General features: G+C 40.2%; 1 long non-coding RNA gene across 1 annotated transcript in view; it reads right to left on the bottom strand.

Annotated features, from left to right (window-relative positions):
- The window catches only part of LOC134805973 (uncharacterized), a 300,557-nt gene extending 281,123 nt beyond the window's left edge, over positions 1-19,434 (bottom strand). The window contains exon 1 of the long non-coding RNA XR_010146444.1: positions 19,343-19,434. This is a non-coding gene — a long non-coding RNA (uncharacterized LOC134805973). The remainder of the gene's footprint in view (positions 1-19,342) is intronic.
- Positions 19,435-19,861: the final 427 nt, after the last annotated feature.

Here is a 19,861-nt window from a genome sequence, read left to right as displayed (position 1 = left end):
CATCTCAAGTCCAATACATGGTAAGTTGCTATTTTACAAGCTTTTATTTACTTTCACTGGTCCCGTTGTCTGTCTGTAATCAAATCTTGGTAAGTTGCTATTTTATGAATAAATAAATTTAGAATATAAATTACCCTTTACACGGAGCATGATTGGGTGGGACCATGTGTTTTGTTCCCCCGGACATTTTTATTAGAGATGCCCCGAATAGTGAATTTGGCCGAATACCGAATATTCGGCCCCACCTCTCGGCCGAATACCGAATATTCGGCATGAAATGCGAACATTTTGAGTCACAATTATTATGAAAACTGTTCGCCAACAAATCACAACGTTTGCTAACAATATATTTTTATGTTGAACAGAATCAATTAATGTAGTTAGAGTCAATCAAATCAGACCCATGATAAAAATAAAATATGCTGTAATCAACAAATGCTCAAAAACGTACCATGGTATTTAACTAACTTTCCAAGAATACATTATATACCTAGTTTTTAGGGTTCCGTACCCAAAGGGTAAAACGGGACCCTATTACTAAGACTTCGCTGTCCGTCCGTCCGTCCGTCCGTCCGTCCGTCCGTCCGTCCGTCCGTCTGTCACCAGGCTGTATCTCACGAACCGTGATAGCTAGACAGTTGAAATTTTCACAGATGATGTATTTCTGTTGCCGCTATAACAACAAATACTAAAAACAGAATAAAATAAAGATTTAAGTGGGGCTCCCATACAGCAAACGTGATTTTTGACCAAAGTTAAGCAACGTCGGGCGTGGTCAGTACTTGGATGGGTGACCGTTTTCTTTTTGCATTTTTTTCCGTTTTTTTTTTGCATTATGGTACGGAACCCTTCGTGCGCGAGTCCGACTCGCACTTGCCCGGTTTTTGGTTTTTTTTTTGTGTAATTTTTCTTTTTAGGTAGGTGCAACAGGTATTCGGTATTCGGCCGAATAGTAGGCAACATTCGGTCGAATACCGAATATTCGGCAAAGTGGTCGAATAGGCCGAATACCGAATAGTTGCCGAATATTCGTGGCATCCCTAATTTTTATATATAGGTATAGATTTAATATTTGGTTCGGGTTTGGTGTGGTGAAAAGTTTTGTGTTTCCCTCGGGGGCAAATTTTGTTTAACCCTCGTGCTTTGAAACCCTCGCAACGCTCAAGATTCCATGTTTCGAACCACTCGCTATGCTCGTGGTTCAATTTTGGAATCATTCGCTTGCTCGGGTATCAATATTAGCACAAGAGGTTAAACAATAATAACTTTGCCCCCTTATAAAACAAAATAACTACTTATAGTAGATTTGTGCTGGAATTCGCATTTGACGTTTTTTATTTATATTTACAGAAGTAGAACAACTGCTAGCGAATATGCACAGAGCAGAGCAGCTATACTGCGCTGCTTTTAGCAGTGAGCTTCAAAAGCAAACTAATAATGGTAAGTTGCTATTTTACAAGCTTTTATTTACTTTCACCTGTCCCGTTGTCTGTCTGTAATCAAATCTTGCAAATTAAATTTGATCCATTTCCCGGTTTCCGATTGAGCTGAAATTTTACATACATACGTAAGTCGGATGATAATGCAATATTATGGTATTACCATCGAGCTGATCTGATGATGGAGACAGGAGGTGGCCATAGGAACTCTGTGATGAAACAACGCAACCTAATTGTGTTAGGGTCGTAAGAAAAGTAGAATCAGCAATAAAAGCTTGTACCAAAAATTGCTTTTATCGATTTTTTTGTTCGGGGTTGGATCAAAAACTAAGTAAGTAATTAGTCCGACTCACTCTTGACTACATATTTCTATTAGGTTTTTCTATTATCTACAGGTAAAGACCTATTTTATGTTTTTTTTTTAACTTTTAAACCCAGTAGTTTCGGAGATAAAGGGAGGGGGGAAATGGTATTTTTTTTGCCTATTTTCTTAAATTACTTCTAAACTGTTTATTCAAAAATAAATATATATTTGAGATTCTCACAATGAGCTCTTTCATTTGATATGTAACACGATATAGTTTGAAAAACTTCATTTTTAGGGTTCCATAGCCAAATGGCAAAAAACGGAACCCTTATAGATTCGTCATGTCTGTCTATCTGTCTGTCCGTCCGTATGTCACAGCCACTTTTTTCCGAAACTATAAGAACTATACTGTTGAAACTTGTATGATGAATGTGAATATTCTGTGAACCGCATTAAGATTTTCACACAGAAATAGAAAAAAAACAATAAATTTTGGGGGTCCCCATACTTACAATCGAAACTTAAAATTATTTTTTTTCATCAAACCTATAATACGTGTGGGGTATCTGTGGATAGGTCTTCAAAAATGATATTGAGGTTTCAAATATCATTTTTTTCTAAACTAAATAGTTTACGCAAGAGACACTTCCAAAGTGGTAAAATGTGTGTGTCCCCCCCTGTAACTTCTAAAATAAGAGAAAGATAAAACTAAAAAAAATATATGATGTACATTACCATGCAAACTTCCACCGAAAATTGGTTTGAACGAGATCTAGTTAGTAGTTTTTTTTAATCGTCATAAATCGTAAACCGCAATTTTATTATGTTACTTGCTGCGACGGAACCCTTCATGGGCGAGTCCGACTCGCACTTGGCCGCTATTTTTTTTAATTTTCTTATTCCTCCGATAAGTGGCCTTCATGCAAACACAAATACAAATACAAATATTTAAGCTGACCCCTGACTAACAGTCCGCCGGACGATATCGGCCGGTCAGTTGTTCGGAACTGTCAAATTTTTTTCTAACTGACAGGCCGATATCGTCCGGCGGCCTGTTAGTCAGTGGTCTGCTTTATTAATAACAAGAGTTACAAGTCACAATAGGTACAATAGTAAACCATTATATCAAACGAAAATTATTCATACAGATTATTATTCATGTTCATTATCATTAGGGCATTTCTCAGAGGTGGCGTTTTTACGTGTCCGGGGGCATAAACACGTGAATTTATTGATAAAAAAATATGAATTAAATCATACAAATCCATCAGCATCTGATACACCTGGAACACTGTAAAACATTCCACATAGTATATATATGTTATAAGAAAATAAATGTTAAATGCTGAAATTGATGAACAGTGGCTATGTCCCGCACCCAGATTTGTTGAAACAAAAAATCATAACTTAAGACGGGAATTTTATTTTAAATTTTAGTATTGGTTCACGTATTCTACATTAGCCTATTATTTATATTATTTGACTCAAAATAATTTACGTATTCATATTATAAAATAAATCCAATTATTCTACTTGTCCCGCGGCAACACGTGATTTCACTGGAATTTATAAACCTTGTCGGCATTTCACAAAGGAATATACCAGGAACGCCGCGCCGCGTGCGCAGGTAGCTTCAGTCGCGCCACGTTTCCCGGCGAGAGCGGACGTCGGCTCCCGGTCTGCAAGCGGATTTCGCAAAGGTGTGTTCGGTATTCGGTGGGTTTGGTTACGTGATTTTTTGAATTCGGTGAAGCAATTAATTGTTTAAGTGCTTGTGCTTTTTTCGGTTTAATAGTGCGTAAGCCACCCTCAGAGGTATGTGATTTGTATATTAGAAACACATTTTCATACTATTATTATTTTTTCTGTAATTGTTTAATAGTGATTAAAATTGAATTCAGTGGGTGTGATCACCGTGGATTCGGTGGGGTTTTTGACCACCGAAATCAAAAAATAGTCCACCGTTGTCAATCTTTACTATAAAATGTTCGTTATTTTTGTACTTTACATACAATGATAATTTAAATTGTATATGTTAACATGTGCAGCATGTGCATGTCCAAATAAAGATATAATTTTGATTGTTAAGTTGGTGCCCCATTCGTTGTATTTATTTATTTACAGTAAGTACAATCTGCAATCTTATATGAAGATGCGTACCTACAAAAAGCAGTTACTTTAATAAAGTAAAGTCAACATTAAAACATCGCGCCACTTATACACGTGTCGCAGAACATTTGTCCCCTAGTGTACTTATACATGGCTTACTAAGGTTTTTGTGTGACCGCCTTTCAATGTCAAATAGACGATTTAGGGAAATATTGTGTCGGCATTTTCTTTTCTTCAATTTTCATTTATAATATTCAATATTCAATACATCTTTATTACAGATAACAACTCAGAACGTATTCTTTCTCTGACAAATTTACCCTGAGGGTGGTTTTTTTAACCCAACTTTAATAAATAAAATGAAATAATTAAAATGAAAGCATAAAATCTTCTAGTTTCATTTAAGAGCTTATTCGAGCTGGCGTATTACGCTTACAAAAATTTGTTTTTTTTTATGTGTTTTTTATTTTTTTAATAAAGCTTATAGTAAAATATTTGAGTTTAATAACATTAATATTGTTTGCAGCCATATTAAAACAATTTCAATCGTATTTTTTAGATATAAAAATGGCGAAACAAACGAGAGAGCAAAAACTAGAAAAAAAGAAGCTCGCTGAAAGAGCTCGAAAAGCAAGAATAAAAAGCAATCCAGCACTCTACGAGAAATTTAAGGCAGAAGATAGGGAGAGATATAGTAAAAGAAAAGCTGCGGGGAAAATCAAGAGAATCAGCGATTTTCCTCGTAAAATTCAAAAAATCATGAGACAAAAGAGTAGAGAAAGCTCAAGAAAGCATAATATGAAGAAAAAACTGAAAGAAACCCCAATAGAAATTCCAACAAACGATAATACAACTTTTCAACGTGACCCACTATCGACAGAAATTCCTGACAGTCCATTACGAACTGACGACACCACGGTCCAACACCTTCAGTCTGCAGCTTTTGTATCTGTTACGGACCCATCAAGCCAATTACCAAGATCTAGCCTAGTGTCACCAACTCGTATAACGAGAAAAGGATATGCAGCGCCGTTATCTGGTGTTGTTTCGCCTATTGATTGTGTTTTGGACCCGCCAAGCCCATTACCCAGAGCGTCAACCCCAGTGCTGTCTGATGTGGATTCTCATTCCGCATCTATTATAGAACCATTAACTCCATCACAAAGGGATTCAAGCCCGGTGCCATCATCTGGTGCTGATTCGCCTGCTCCTTCAAGTCCTTTGAGTGACAATTCGATTAAAAAAAGATTGCGTTCGAATTTAGTATCGGATTTAAATAAATGCACAGTAGAAACGCCAAAACGAGCAAAATCCAAAACCGCATTGATTTTCAGACGATACCGATACAAAATCAATAAAGAATTAATACTTCTTCATAACAGGATAACCGAGCTTAAATCACAAAAAGATACATACAGAAGACAAGTATGCAGATTAAAAAGAAAAACTGAACTACTTAGTAAACAAATTAAAACACCAGAAGAAAGCTTCACTAAGACCAGTACAGATACAGAAGATCATGCTTCAGATAGCTCAAATCATCAAATATCAAAGACTCTTGAGCGAATGAAAGCCGATGTGCAACGTTTTTATGAAGATGACGAGAATAGCCGCATGTGTCCGGGAAAAAAAGATCACATAACTCGAAATAAAATAACAAAACAAAAGCGTATCCTGAGTGATTCGCTAATAGAACTGCACAAAAAATTCAAAAAAGAACATCCTGAATATCTCATTAGTTATGCATCTTTCTGCAGACTACGGCCATTTTGGGTACTAATAGGAAAAGTTGAAGACAGAGAAACTTGCCTCTGTGAACTACATGAAAATTTTGATCTTATCATATCGGCTCTGAAAAAGTATAAAATGATAACAGAGAATAATGCACAAGAAGTATTGGCCTCTTTGTGTTGTGAAAAAGATAATATCAAGTGTCTATCAAGAGAATGTGAAAACTGCAAATCAAAATCTTTGGCATATCAAGAATTTGATAATTCTAAGCAAGTGTACCTATCATTATGGAAGAAAGTAAAAAAACATTACGAGAAAAACGGAGATACAAAAACCACACTTCAGACACTAAAACAAGAAATAACTATCCTTCCAAAAGAACTGATAGAGGAGTATGACAAAATAGCTGAAAAATATATGAAACACATGGCAAATATAATATCGCAACGCCGCTACATAAAAAAATTAAAATCCGGATTACGTGACAATCAGTGTATCATACACTGTGATTTCAGCGAAAACTATAATACAAAATATGCAAATGAAATCCAATCTTTCCATTTTGGGAGTAGCAGAAAACAAATTACGTTGCATACATCAGTATTATATTACAAAAAAGATGGAATTGACATTACGCAGTCATTTTGCACATTTAGTGAATCCCTTCGCCATGATGCTGTTGCTGTGTGGGTGCATTTAATTCCCATATTAAAATATTTGGAAAAAGAAGTTCCAGAAATGCGATCTTTGCATTTTATATCAGATTCTCCGTCGGCCCAATACCGGAACAGAAAAATGTTCTTCATAATGTCCAGTCTGCATTGGGACTTCCCAAGCCTTGAATGCGTTGAATGGAATTATACTGAAGCCGGTCATGGTAAGGGAGCTCCTGATGGCGTGGGTGGAAGCTTAAAGAATATTGCAGACACGATTGTTGCTCGTGGCAATGACATAGCAGACATGCGCTCTCTAATCGAGAATCTCAAGAAACGGGTCAAGCATATCATCATAGAAGAAGTAGAAGAAGCCACCATGTTGGAAAAAGAATTACTACTTCCATCCAATCTTCGCGAGTTTTCCGGAACCTTAAGTGTTCATCAAGTCATTTGGAACGCTGACAATGCCGACTGTCTACCTATGAGAAAACTAAGCTGTGGCCTTGAGGAATGTCTGCATAAATCCGTGAGGTGCCCACATGGGCATCACATCGGTTATTACTTCTTGGATGATACTAGTCGTAATGCAAAGGAGAAAAGAAATATGAAACAAGGTCAAACTAAAAACAAGGCAAAAGATGTATCTTTAGTAAAATCTGCTAAAACGATACGAACGGTTAAGAATACATCTTTGATTAAATCCGTTAATTTAAAACAAGTACAAAGTAAAAATAAGGCTAAACATGCATCTTTGACTAAATCCTCTAAAAATAAACCAAAAATATTAAGCAACGTTTTACTGACACCCATGGCTTCAAACTTGAAAAAGACTTTATTGAGCAGTGACAAAACAACTATGAGACAGGTTAAAAAACAAAAAAGTAGTAAAAAAGCTATAAACATGACAATGATAGAAAATGACAAAAAACAAGGCTGCAAGAAGAGTGACAATATAATGTTATTCAAAACAAATTCTCAGTCGAGCAAACATAATTCAAAAATAGAAGCCATGCCGGGACCATCTAAGCAAAGAAAAGCTGATTATGAGACCAGTGAAAATGTCATGATAATGACCCAAACAATAAATAAAGTTTGCAAGAGCAGTAATGTAGATATATCAGATATAAGTGTAAAGGAAAATGACAGCTTCTGGAAAGATATACCTGACTTAGAAAACCTGATAACTCCATCTTTAGCACAGCATGACATTTCACTTCCTACATTTGATTCAGATAATGTCGTTGAATCAGAGGATGATTTTAATATATTTGATTAAAGGCAGATCTCAATAACTCATTGATCTCAAATATGTTGACTTATTTTTAAGAATTATTTTATGTGTATGTGTGTTTGGTGTTATTAGACGAGAAATGTCGCTTGTTTGAAGCGTTATTGTAGAGTGTTATGTTAAGCCTTTGGTTAACTTAAATGTTAACGTCTCTTCAAAAATAATTATAATCTTAACGACGATTATGACTATTATGAGTGTCTTCTGAAAAAGACTGTCAATCAAACTGATAATTTAATTAAAAAAGAGACTTTGATATCAAAATGTTCTTAATTAATATTGTTATTTTTTATAAGAATCATAAAGTAGGTAATCATACCATTTATTCTTTTAAATTGAAGTCAATGGCAAAAATATTATTGGTTTAAAAGATAACTTTACAATTAAATGATGATTGTGATATTAATGTGATGTGTCTGCACATTGATTATTTGTCAGACAAACCTACTGAATATTATATTTATAGAAATCTAGAAGTTACATTGTTAAAATTAAGTTTAAGCAGGGTATTACCGACTGAATATTATATTATTCTTTTAAATTTTATGTTAAAGGTTAAAGGCATAACTGTTATTTTCTTCTTAAGAAATGTTTTGATTTTGTTGTTGATTGTGAAAAGTTTGCTTGCGAGCTGGCAAATTTTGCCTTGCTTTTTAAAGATCTGATTAGTTTATTCTGAGAGATTAAGACTTTAAATTGTTTTTGTTTTTACTGCTTAATTAAATAATGAATATTTTACCGTTATATACTAGATTTGGATTTGACTTTTAGTTTTTGAATCATTTTGCTTTTATAATCATGAATAAATAGTTTGCAGCAGAGTATAACTTTGTATTCTAATCATTCACAATAATAACATAAAAATATCTTCATTACGATGTCTTAAAATTGATAACAAACCTAGTTTAGTGCTAAAATAATATGATTTTATTACAATCTTGGTAAATTTTGAATTCAGTGCACCCTTTTTATGAATATTGATTTCGGTGAGTGTGTTTGATTTCGGTGTTTTGAAAAACTTAAATATCTCGCGAACCCTTAAGTCTGTAATGAGGCCTTCACTACCAATATTTTTTAAATTTAAGCCTAATTGTTAATTTTAACACCATATGTCTATAAAGTTAAAAAAAAAAATTGGCACCGAAGTCAGGCACCGAACGTCACCTCTGAGAACCGCCCATTACAGTGTGATCGTTGCATTACAAGTTAAGCTAACACAACATGTAATTACGATTACTCGTATAACCTATGTGTACGGTAGTTTGAAAAACTCCTCGACGCTGTACAAAGAAAAATTCAGAAGCCACTTTCGCAGTCTACATTTAAATATATCGGAGGATGCTGCATCTCTGACCGCTTCGGGGAGTCTGTTATAAACGGACGGGCCCATAATGGACGGTGAACGCTCTGACTTTGAAAGTTTGTGTTTAGGAGTGACAAGTCGGTAATTATATTTGTTGCTACGAAGCGCGTGACTCTCATTCGTGCCGCGTTTTTTGAACAGATGTAAATTCAAGTGAGTGAAGAGCGCTACCTGGTACACGAGCTCGCCCGGCAATGTCAAGATCCGTAGATCAATGAAGAGGTTCCTGCATGAGACATCGGTCGGTGCGTTGGCAATGGCGCGTACTGCTTTCTTTTGCATTCTAAATGCACGCAGAGAATCCGCGGCACGGGCCCCCACTTTTCGGCACCGTATGAGAGTAAACTATGCACTGTCGCATGTTTAAAATTCATTTGTTTACGTTACATGTCCGTGTTTGAGTCACAAACTTACATATGTGTACCAAATTTCAACTTAATTGGTCCAATAGTTTCAGAGCAAATAGGCTGTGACAGACGGACAGACAGACGCCCGAGTGATACTATAAGGGTTCCGTTTTTTCCTTTTGAGTTACGGAACCCTAAAAATAAATAAAGATAATAGCAATATATCTAGAAATTTTAATGTATTTGATTTTAATCCAAAAGTCGGTAAATTACAGTTTCAACCAACCACAACCATCATCGGCGTCGCTCCGTCCATATCGATGACGACGGGAATATTAGGATACACGTGATGCTCTAAAAAGGTAGGTGCCTATTTTTTTTGGCCGAAGCGTAGCCAAGGTTTACGTTTTGACTCGGGCATTTTGCTTTTGTATGTCCGGATGTTCCCCTCTACAAGTCTACAAGTCTACAAGTTCTCAACCGATTCTCGTGAAATTTTGTGACCAGATTCTATGAGTAAGTAAATAAAATATAATATTGAATAAGATTTATTAGCAAATTCGTATTTTGATGAGTAGGTACTTAATGAAATCAAAAATGGTAGTTAAGATGGCGAGTGTAAATTGTTATTAATTATAAACAGTATGAGTTTATACCGCGACAAACTGAGAATCTAATTAAATGATGCCAAATTATTATGAGACAAAAACTAGTACTTACTAATAGACCTTAAAATTGTAATAGAGTTAGACCAAGAAAAGTCTGCAACGATTTTGATTGCACACGCAGTGCAAGTGTTATTTTAAACGTCAAACTTCTATGAGATTATGAATAACACTTGCACTGCCTATGCTATCAAAATCGTTGCAGACTTGGCCTAACTCTAGCAGTCAATTTCGGGCAAGTAGGTAGTGAAAATAAGGAAGAATACTAGCAAAGCTAAGATAATTCGTGGGACTATTGAGTTATGCATAGCTCCAATAAGTAGATAAAATTAGCTATCTTCACAAAAAAGAAGTATGGGGGTGTGAAGGTACCTCTTACATATTTTTGCTCATATCTCGAATATCTGTACGAATAGCATACAAAACAATAACAAATGTTTTTACATAAAATTTCCTACAAATTTGGTTATTTTTACGTTACGATCAATACTTCAGGGTTGTTAAAGTTAACAATAGGGTTTCTGCTCGAGAATTCTCGAGGCGAGAAAACACGAGAAATTTGTCCTAAGTCGAGACGGGTAAAAAACACTCAATGCTTCGAGAACTCGAGAAATATATCTCATGTGATAAGTAAAAAGAAAACACGCGTATAACGCGTGATATGTCTAAAGTGTTGTTGTTTAGGTAGTTAAATAAATGTAAACAATGTTTTTTTTTACATTTTCAGGTACTTGAAACGTCTATTAGGTAGTTAACCAAACAAATATAAAAACTGCCTTGATCCGTCCCCTATCCTATCGTTTTGGCTTCAACCGATTTACATGTTTTAAAACTTTTGAACTGTCACGAAGTGTCTTTTTATTAAAAAAACGCTTTAAAAAATTAATAACTACTACCTACTTGATAGCTAATGGGGTGGACTGTATGATGAATCGAAGATATAATGCAAACACGCAGATATTAAACAAATATTATAAATAATTTATTTAAAACAGAGCACAAGATCTTAATAGTTAGGCGGTGACAGGCAGACTGCTTTGACATAATATCGAATCAAATGATAATAGGAAAATAGTATATATTCCAAAGAGGTCGCGCGCCAGCCAGTCGCCAACATACCGGACCCCCAGTGGAACACTAACCACTGGTGGCTACTGGCTGAGGCGCGGCCTCCATCAGGATAAGTTTCCGGGCCGGTCTGCGCAGCATGCCCCCTCTGGTGTGGACGTCTGCCACGCGGACCGCTCCGTCGGGTCCTAGGTAGACCTTTGCTACCCTTCCTAGTGGCCACAAACCACGAGGAAGGGTAGGATCGGCGATCAACACCACATCACCCTCGCTAAGATTTAACGCGTTGTTGTTGGGTCCCCTCGTTCGAAGCGTCGGTAAGTACTCGCGTAGCCATCGTGCCCAGAACTGATCTGCTAGGCGGAGGGTTCTCCGCCAGTCACATCGTCGGGATAGGTCTGCGTCTGTCAGCGACGTGGTCCATGGAACGACTGATGAGGAGCCGAGGATAAAATGGAATGGTGTTAGCGCCTCTGGTGCATCTAGGGAAGACGGGACGTATGTGAGTGGCCTGGAATTCACTATCGATTCAGCCTCGAGTAGGAGTGTTGACAAGACTTCTTCCTTCAGTGGTTGATTTGCTAGGCAAGATCTGAGGGCTGCTTTCACTGTCCGCACAAGCCGCTCCCAGGCGCCGCCCATGAACGGGGATGCTGGTGGGATGAAGCGCCAGTCGATTTTGTGATTAGTGGCGTACTCTACGACCGAGTTGTCATGTAGGGAGCGCAGTTCGCGGGAAGAGCCAACAAAGTTAGTCCCGTTATCGGAAAATATGGTGGTCGGCGATCCTCGGCGAGCAATGAAGCGTCTGAGGCTCATTATAGCACTATCTGCAGTGAGTGAGTTCACGATTTCGAGGTGAAGCGCTCTGGTTGTGAGGCACGTATATAAGGCGATGTATCGTTTCTCGCTCCGTCGATATAGCGTTACTAGGATCGGGCCAAAGTAATCAAGGCCTACGTGGGTGAATGGTCTTTTGTGGTGATCAAGACGTTCTGGTGGTAAGTTGCCAGTCTGAGGTTGGATAGGTTTCGTGTTCCATCTCTTACACTTCAAGCAGGCGCTTGCTACGCTACGGATGGTTCCTCTGGCTCTCAAGATCGAATATCTTTGCCGAAGTTCATTTAGGACGAGCTCATTAAACTGATGCGCAGCTTTGATATGTTCGTGTAGGATCAAGAGTCGTGAGATGTAGTGGCGGCCGTCGAGAATCATGGGTGATTTCATCTCGTCGTTCACTCCTGGTGCGGAACTTATGCGCGTGTTTTGTCGCATTAGGCCTTCTCCATCAAGTGTAGGCGCCAATTTCTTAATACGACTATTCTTGGGCACTGGCTTCGAAGATCGTAAGTTCGATAATTCCTCAGGGAAACTCTCTGTTTGTGCTTGACGGACCAACATCTTCTCCGCTTCTATCATGTCTGACGCGTGAAGCTGGTGGGGAGACGTGGTGTTGTCAATGTAGAGTTTGGAATTTGGATCTATTGGCCGAGACAGTTTAAGCCGGAATAGGCGTGCGCCCTGGAGAAAACGGGCGGTGGCACGTAGTAAACGTATCCAGGAGCTAAAACGCGTTGGATCAGGTAACGAATTCGAGAGTGGGGTATCGAGGAGCAGAACCATCAGATTCGATTTTAACTCAGGGTCTGATGAGATCTCTCCCTCGTCGGTGACGCGCTCGGTCGGCCAAGTGCAAGACTGTTCAACAAAGAACTGTGGACCGGTGAACCACCGATGAGTTGCGGTAAAGTCGGTTCGTTTTGGTTTTGTCGCATCGTCAGCGACGTTGAGAGAGGTAGGGATCCACCTCCAATCGGATGGATTGGTGGTTTCCAATATCTCTCCCAACCTGTGTCCCACGAAAGGTTTAAACGCGCGAGCGTCACTCCGGATCCACTTTAGGACGGTGGTTGAGTCAGTCCAGAAAATGGTTGCGGAGGGCTCAAAGCGGTGAGCTTGCAGAATTGTCTGCGCAAAACGCGACGCGATAAGCGCGGCTTGTAATTCTAATCTTGGGATGGAAACCGGTTTCAGGGGACAGACTCGTGCCTTACTACCGATGAGGGCTGTCGATACAGAGTCATCACTGTAAGTGAAACGCCAATAGGCGACGCAGGCGTAGGCTTGTTCGCCACCGTCGGCGATTACGTGCAGCTGGACGTCGGACACGTCTGACCTGACCATGTACCAGCGAGGGATTTTTATATTGGCTGCAATCTGCAGCTGTGCAAACCAGTCTTTAGATTCGCTTACGTACATTTCAGGTAAGTCTGTGTCCCAGCCAACGCCTGCCCGCCATAATCTTTGAATGACAGATGACGACCGGCATCAAAAAACCAAGGGGGTCATAAACTTTCATGACGTTCGATAAAAGAATGCGTTTTGTCAAAGTGCTGGTCGGTATCTGGGGTACGGCACGAAACCCTAAGAAGTCTTGACGTGGGTTCCATTTAACACCCAAGACGCCGACGTCACTACTGGGAGGCAGGTAAACGTCAGAAGTTGCGTCGCTACGAAGTTCCTTCGGGACAAGAGAGAGTGCCTCTGGATGGTTAGACGTCCACGCTCGCATCTCGAAACCACAATTCTTGTGCACTGTGACAACGTCGGCGGCAAGTTGAGCTGCGGCGGCAACATTTGTGTGGCTCCCAAGGTAGTCGTCCATATAGTGGTCGTCAATGATTGCTTTGCAGGCAGCGGCATAGTCAACTTCGTGCATCTTCGCGTTTTTGTTTTTTACGGCGACGACATGCGGTATTCCTTGAGGTCGCCGTTCTTGTCACACCAGAGAAAACGTTGAGCATCCCCGTCCCTTGCGGCAATCTTAATCTGGGGAAACATCTCCTTGATATCGCCATTCAAGGCTACCGCACCTTCTCTGAAACGGAACAGGATGTCAAGTAGGGGCGACAATAGGTCAGGACCTTGCAGAAGCAGACTGTTGAGGCTTACGCCTTTTGTTGTGGCAGCCGCGTCATGGACTGCTCTCAGCTTCTTCTTCTGAGGATGATAGACGCCAAAGATAGGCAGGTACCAGCGAATGGAGCCATCTGGGTTGACGCAAGAGGCATTTGGTGCTGGTCGATGGTGGTAAGTCTTCGAATCACACTCTTCGGCATAGTTCTTGCTGATTATGTCGTCTATGAATTGTTGAAAGGATGCGGCAAACGCTGGGTCCTTTGACATCTGTCGCTCGAGGGCCTTGAAGCGTGAGAGTGCCTGTGGGTAGCTATCTGGTATAATTTTCGGTAGCTCCTCCTTCCAAGGCAGGCCGACTTCAAAATGGCCGTTGTCAAGTTGGTTAGCGGATGATTCTATGATGTCTACAGCCCGTTGATCCTCGCTGTTTTGACGTGGGACCTTTTTTGTGATACCCAAGGCGTCGATGTCGTATTGGCATTTTATAAGTGTATCCAGATCTTCCGTGACGTGATTGACAAATTCAAATGGCTTCGACGACAAAGAGTGTGCGCCATGGAGTACCCAGCCTAACAAGGTTTTGGAGGCAACAGGGTCGTTCTTTTTTACGCACCGCACTTCGCGACTTATGGATATATACCAGTCAGGCGCGCCGATTAGGACGGTGGGGTAAGCAATGTCATGTGAAAGTTCGTTTGCTAGACCTGACAGATGATCGTAATCCGTGATATTAATCGTGTCTGGATATCGTGCGCGAAGCCCTAAGGGTTCCACGGCTCGCGCGTGCTCTATCAGGTAACGATCGGGTCGGTCGCGACCACGTACGTAAAAATCAACATAACTTACGTCAAGTTCCGCTGTCATATTACAAACACCTTCAATGCGAAGACGCTCCGAGCGGGTTGGCTTCGCGCCGATGCGTTTTGCCACTTCGGCGTCAATGAGAGATGACACGCTGCCGTCGTCTAGCATCGCTGTTGTCTCGAACGCGCCGTCAGGACCCTCGACTATGACCGGAACCACTTTCAGCAGGCCTCGGGGATGTGGGCGTGAAGTCGATGGGCAGGATCCTGTTGCATTAATTGAACAATCAGTAGTATTCGCGATTTTGTCGGAAGGTTCGATTTTTATTTTTTGTTTATATTTCGTTATGTTGTTTGACAGGACATGTAGGGTTGACAGTGGAAGTCTGAAGACAGATGCTCTGTCCGCTTAGAGCTGCGTCGGGATTGCCGTCGGCTGTCCCTGGGCCTGTGCCATGGAGTAGCGCGTTATGACGTCTGGGGCATCCATCGACACCGCAACGTTTCGCGCGGCAATTGTTCCACTTGTGCGGGTTAGACTTGAGACAACGGTAACATACTTTAGTTTCTCGGACCCAGCGCCATCTGTCGTCAAATGTTAGCTTTAAAAAACTCTTACATGTTTTTATCTTATGAGATCCTTGTTCACAATATGCGCAATGCTCAGATGTATTCCCGCTAGATACCGTAGCGTGTATTGTTTCCTTTTTTAACGGGAATTTCGGAGCATTAGTGCGTGGTACATTTGAATGCATTGGTGTCGTTGGCGCCTTAATCGTACTGTCAGCAATAAAATTATATTTTAACTGTTTGTCAGCCTCGGTTAAAAGAAATTGTGACAACCATTCAAGTTTTGTTACATTTTGTTGCTCTGGCGCATGAGCCGATGCGTAGTCTGTAAAGCGAGATCTAGTGTGCTCACTTAATTTTACCAAAATGCACCGAAGGAGCTCTGGGGATGATAAGTACTCATTTTGTTTGAGCAAAGTGAGCGTTGTAATAAAATTTCGCAATTTATTTGCTAAACCATTTAAGTCTTGAGGAGAACTTAGCTTTGGACTGTTGCGGAGCGCGGCAACCTCGCGGGCGACCAGAAGTTCCGGACGGGCGTACGTCTGCTCCAGGGCCTTCACGATGTCGTCGGGCGAGCCGCAGGTCCACATGAGCGACGCGACGGACTGGTACGCTTGTCCGCGGACTGCGTGGTTCAAGCGGTCTAAGTTTTCTGCGGCTGAAAAATTCCATTTTGTTCTTTCATAACTACTTTTAAAAGCCATCTATTGTGAAGTCTCACCCGAAAACGTAATTAGCTCGGGCTTCTTTGGCCTGTTTGAAAGAGAGTTTATAGCTTGGGTAAGTTTTGTAATAGGGTCTGAGGAGGAATGTTCAGATGATACTGGTAGTCGTGGTGCCACTGTGTCGTAGTTATATGCCAAGGGCGCTTGAGTGGGTTTCGAGAGGGTTGCTTGGTTGACAATAGGCACGTTGAAAGATACCGAGTTGGCGGTGGCGGCCGGTTGTAAACTAGGTCCTCGAGCGTTGCTCGAGGTGACAATCGGTGCCCCACCAGGCATATTTCTATGAGTTGCTGTAGTCATGTTAGCATTCTGTTCGGATACCCAAGTCGCAGTGCGCCTTTCGGCGTTGCGATCAGAAAAATACAAACTACGAGATTTGGCAGACTTATCTGAAGCTTCCATAGCGGCGATTCTTGCTTGCAGCTCCGTCTGTTCCGCCTCGAACTCAAGATTTGCGAGCTTGCGCTCGCGATCCTCTTGTTGACGAGCGAGTTCGCGCTCCGCCTCGGCCTGTTGACGGGCGAGCACGGCTTGCTGACGCGCGAGTTCAAACTCGCGCTCCGCCTGCTCTCGATCACGGTCCGCCTGTTGTCGAGCGAGTTCGCGCTCGCGCTCCACCTGACGCCGCATTAGGTCCGCTTCAAGAGCTAGCTTCTGTGCGCGAACGGTCGCCGAAGAACGCGTTGAGTGTGTGCGCACGGTATGCGATTGCTTACTGTGAACACTAGAAGCGCTTTCAGTTGGTGCTTTGACATCGCCTTGTGCGAGCGTGAGCGAGCTAGTTCGAGCATTTGGGCGTTCGGCAGCGGGCTTAGGATGTGCCGCGCTGGTTGGAATGTCGCCCGTCGTTTGTATGTGCGAACTACCAGGCAATGCCGAAGCACCTTCGTTATTCGTGGCTAAACCCGGCCGGGCGCCGCGCGGTGAACGATCACGCCGTTCGCGCTGCACCCGTTCGGATTCCGTAGCCGTCGGGTCTGCCTTTGTCTTACTACGTGTTTCCACCATGATGAAAAATGTACGTAAATTATGTAAACAATGTTTTACAATGAAATGAAAATTTACAATGACTTACGTGAAAAAAAAATTGACAACTGAATTTCGATGGAATGGTAAAATTACGGCGAGAATGGACCAAAATGATAGCTAATGGGGTGGACTGTATGATGAATCGAAGATATAATGCAAACACGCAGATATTAAACAAATATTATAAATAATTTATTTAAAACAGAGCACAAGATCTTAATAGTTAGGCGGTGACAGGCAGACTGCTTTGACATAATATCGAATCAAATGATAATAGGAAAATAGTATATATTCCAAAGAGGTCGCGCGCCAGCCAGTCGCCAACACTACTTATGAAAGCAAAATAATGTAAACTATCGTATATGATTTGTAATTGTTACATATTTGCGGTGATATCATTCAAATAACAAGAGAATCTTGTTATGTTGTTTATGGTTTCGAGCGGGTGATGGGAGTAGAAGTCAAACACCTTAGCTGTGATAGTATAAGAACGTATATTCTCTAAATGCCTGCCTATATATACACGTTAGGTTGCGCTGACACAAGCAATACGCGTTTATGTCGCAGTAAACCAAAGTGTTACTGCTAAACACTAAAAGTGGACAATCGCCATATTACACCTCCCCCGAAAGTTCCTCTCACCGCCGGGGTGGCAGAAGAAAAAATTTAAACGCATGTTACTTGTTTACAATTTTTTCTGAAATCAATAAAAAAAAATGTTAATAAATTAAATGTTATTAATTATATTATATTATATATATCGTTGTCTGAGTACCCACAACACAAGCTTTCTTGAGCTTACCGTGGGGCTTAGTCAATTTGTGTAAAAATTTAATGTCCTTAATATTTATATTTATTTATTTAATATTTATATAGGTATAATGCAAACAATCTTTATTTAGCTTGATTTTATGTGTCGTATTAATGTCGTAGTCCTTGTAAAAAAATATCGTTATCTTTTAATAAGAAAATATTATCTTCACTTAAAATGTTATCATCTCTCAAACGGTAAAATATTAATTTACTTCCTTTTCTCATAATATATAAATCTCGTTCTTTAAAAACATTTACCTACTCTTCATCTTTAAAACATTTACTATTCAACTTTAAAACATTTAAAAACATTTGGTATTCAACTTTAAAATATTCACTCTCGCTGTTTATAGTTACGGTACCCTATGAAACTCGTAATAAAAATAACTAATGCCGTATTAAGACGGAGTCCTAAGCTCCTAACATAATTAATGGGAATGGTTGCCCAGGGCATGGTCACCCTATAATCAATACATCATGGGCTACGCACCCGTACGTACCCGAACTTCATAACTACACGTGGGATTGGCTACCCGAGGGCATGGTCACCCTAAAACACAATAATAGCGGCATATCAGGCCAGGCTGTACGGCTCTGCCTGTACCTAGAGACACAAATACATTAAGACTTAAAATTCTCCTACAACTTTCACGGAGGATACTGTATATCACACTATGATCAAGTACGAAGGACTAGTGCTCTAGCTATAAGGTCACATTGTACGAATGTGCCTATTAAACTCCTTAAAACTTCTCAAACTTGTACCGTACTGTAAGGTTTTTTATAAAATAAACACTATTATTTAACTTCCAAAATTCAAAAAAAATTATGTAATAAATCAAACTTTCGCTGTATATCAGGTGATCAGTCCGACACGTAGCTAAAGTATTAATCATTACTCAAAAACAATTAAATAATTTTATTGAATTGAGTTGTTTATTACTTAATCGTTATGCGATGTATCAAATTTCATTCATCGCTTATTAAAATATTCTAACTCGCGGCAAATAAGTCTCGCGGCCTAGTTAAGTTTTCTGTCGACGTGCGCACAACGTGTGGCACGCGCTGCAAATTGAAACATACATAATTGAGGACACTATTCGACACTTTTAATTTTTATATTATATTATGACTTCTTATGAAAATTATTTATGCTCGAAACGAAATTGAGTTTAGCGACAACCTTTAATAATTATGAATCATTTTAAATATGACTGCTACTGAATTGGAAAAAAAATGCTGGCTTTTAGAGAAAATAAATAAAATACTAAATTACACGTAGGATTTACATCCTATTGCTGCGTGGCTGGCCGTCCTCGGCTTCGTCTTCGTCCGGTCCGGTGCGAGTTCGCGACCGGCATTCTTGGCTGCTGTTGGCGCGGCCTGGCGAGCTGGCACCTCCACGTGGCACTCGCTTGACGCTTCATATGGGTGGCTGGCTCTGCTTCCGATGATTATGGTGGGCCGGGATAACCCTGGACACCTCTTGGTTTGCGAGCCGGGAAACCCTGGACAACGCTCTTCGATCTTCGCTCTTCTTGATTTCTCTTCTTAACTTGGTTTCCGTTTTTTGATGTTGGGTGGTTCATCTTGTCTGTTGGTTCTTAATGCTGGTTGGTTCTGACTGCGTGGATTCTTGCGTTGAAAGTGTGATTGATTTTCTGGGTTGATCTTGACTGCGTTGGTTCTTCTCTTCTTTTGTAGTCTTGGTAGATTTTCCTTTTTAAGTGTTAGTTCCTTGGTTCGCTGGTCCGGGTCGCCATCAAATAACAAGAGAATCTTGTTATGTTGTTTATGGTTTCGAGCGGGTGATGGGAGTAGAAGTCAAACACCTTAGCTGTGATAGTATAAGAACGTATATTCTCTAAATGCCTGCCTATATATACACGTTAGGTTGCGCTGACACAAGCAATACGCGTTTATGTCGCAGTAAACCAAAGTGTTACTGCTAAACACTAAAAGTGGACAATCGCCATATTACATCATTTTCAAAAATGTTTTTTGATTAAAAAAACTGTCAAAATTG

This window comes from Cydia splendana, unplaced genomic scaffold (assembly GCF_910591565.1).
Source record: "Cydia splendana unplaced genomic scaffold, ilCydSple1.2 scaffold_96_ctg1, whole genome shotgun sequence".
Lineage (NCBI taxonomy): Eukaryota > Metazoa > Arthropoda > Insecta > Lepidoptera > Tortricidae > Cydia > Cydia splendana.
This window is presented reverse-complemented; position numbering and strand designations above follow the sequence as displayed.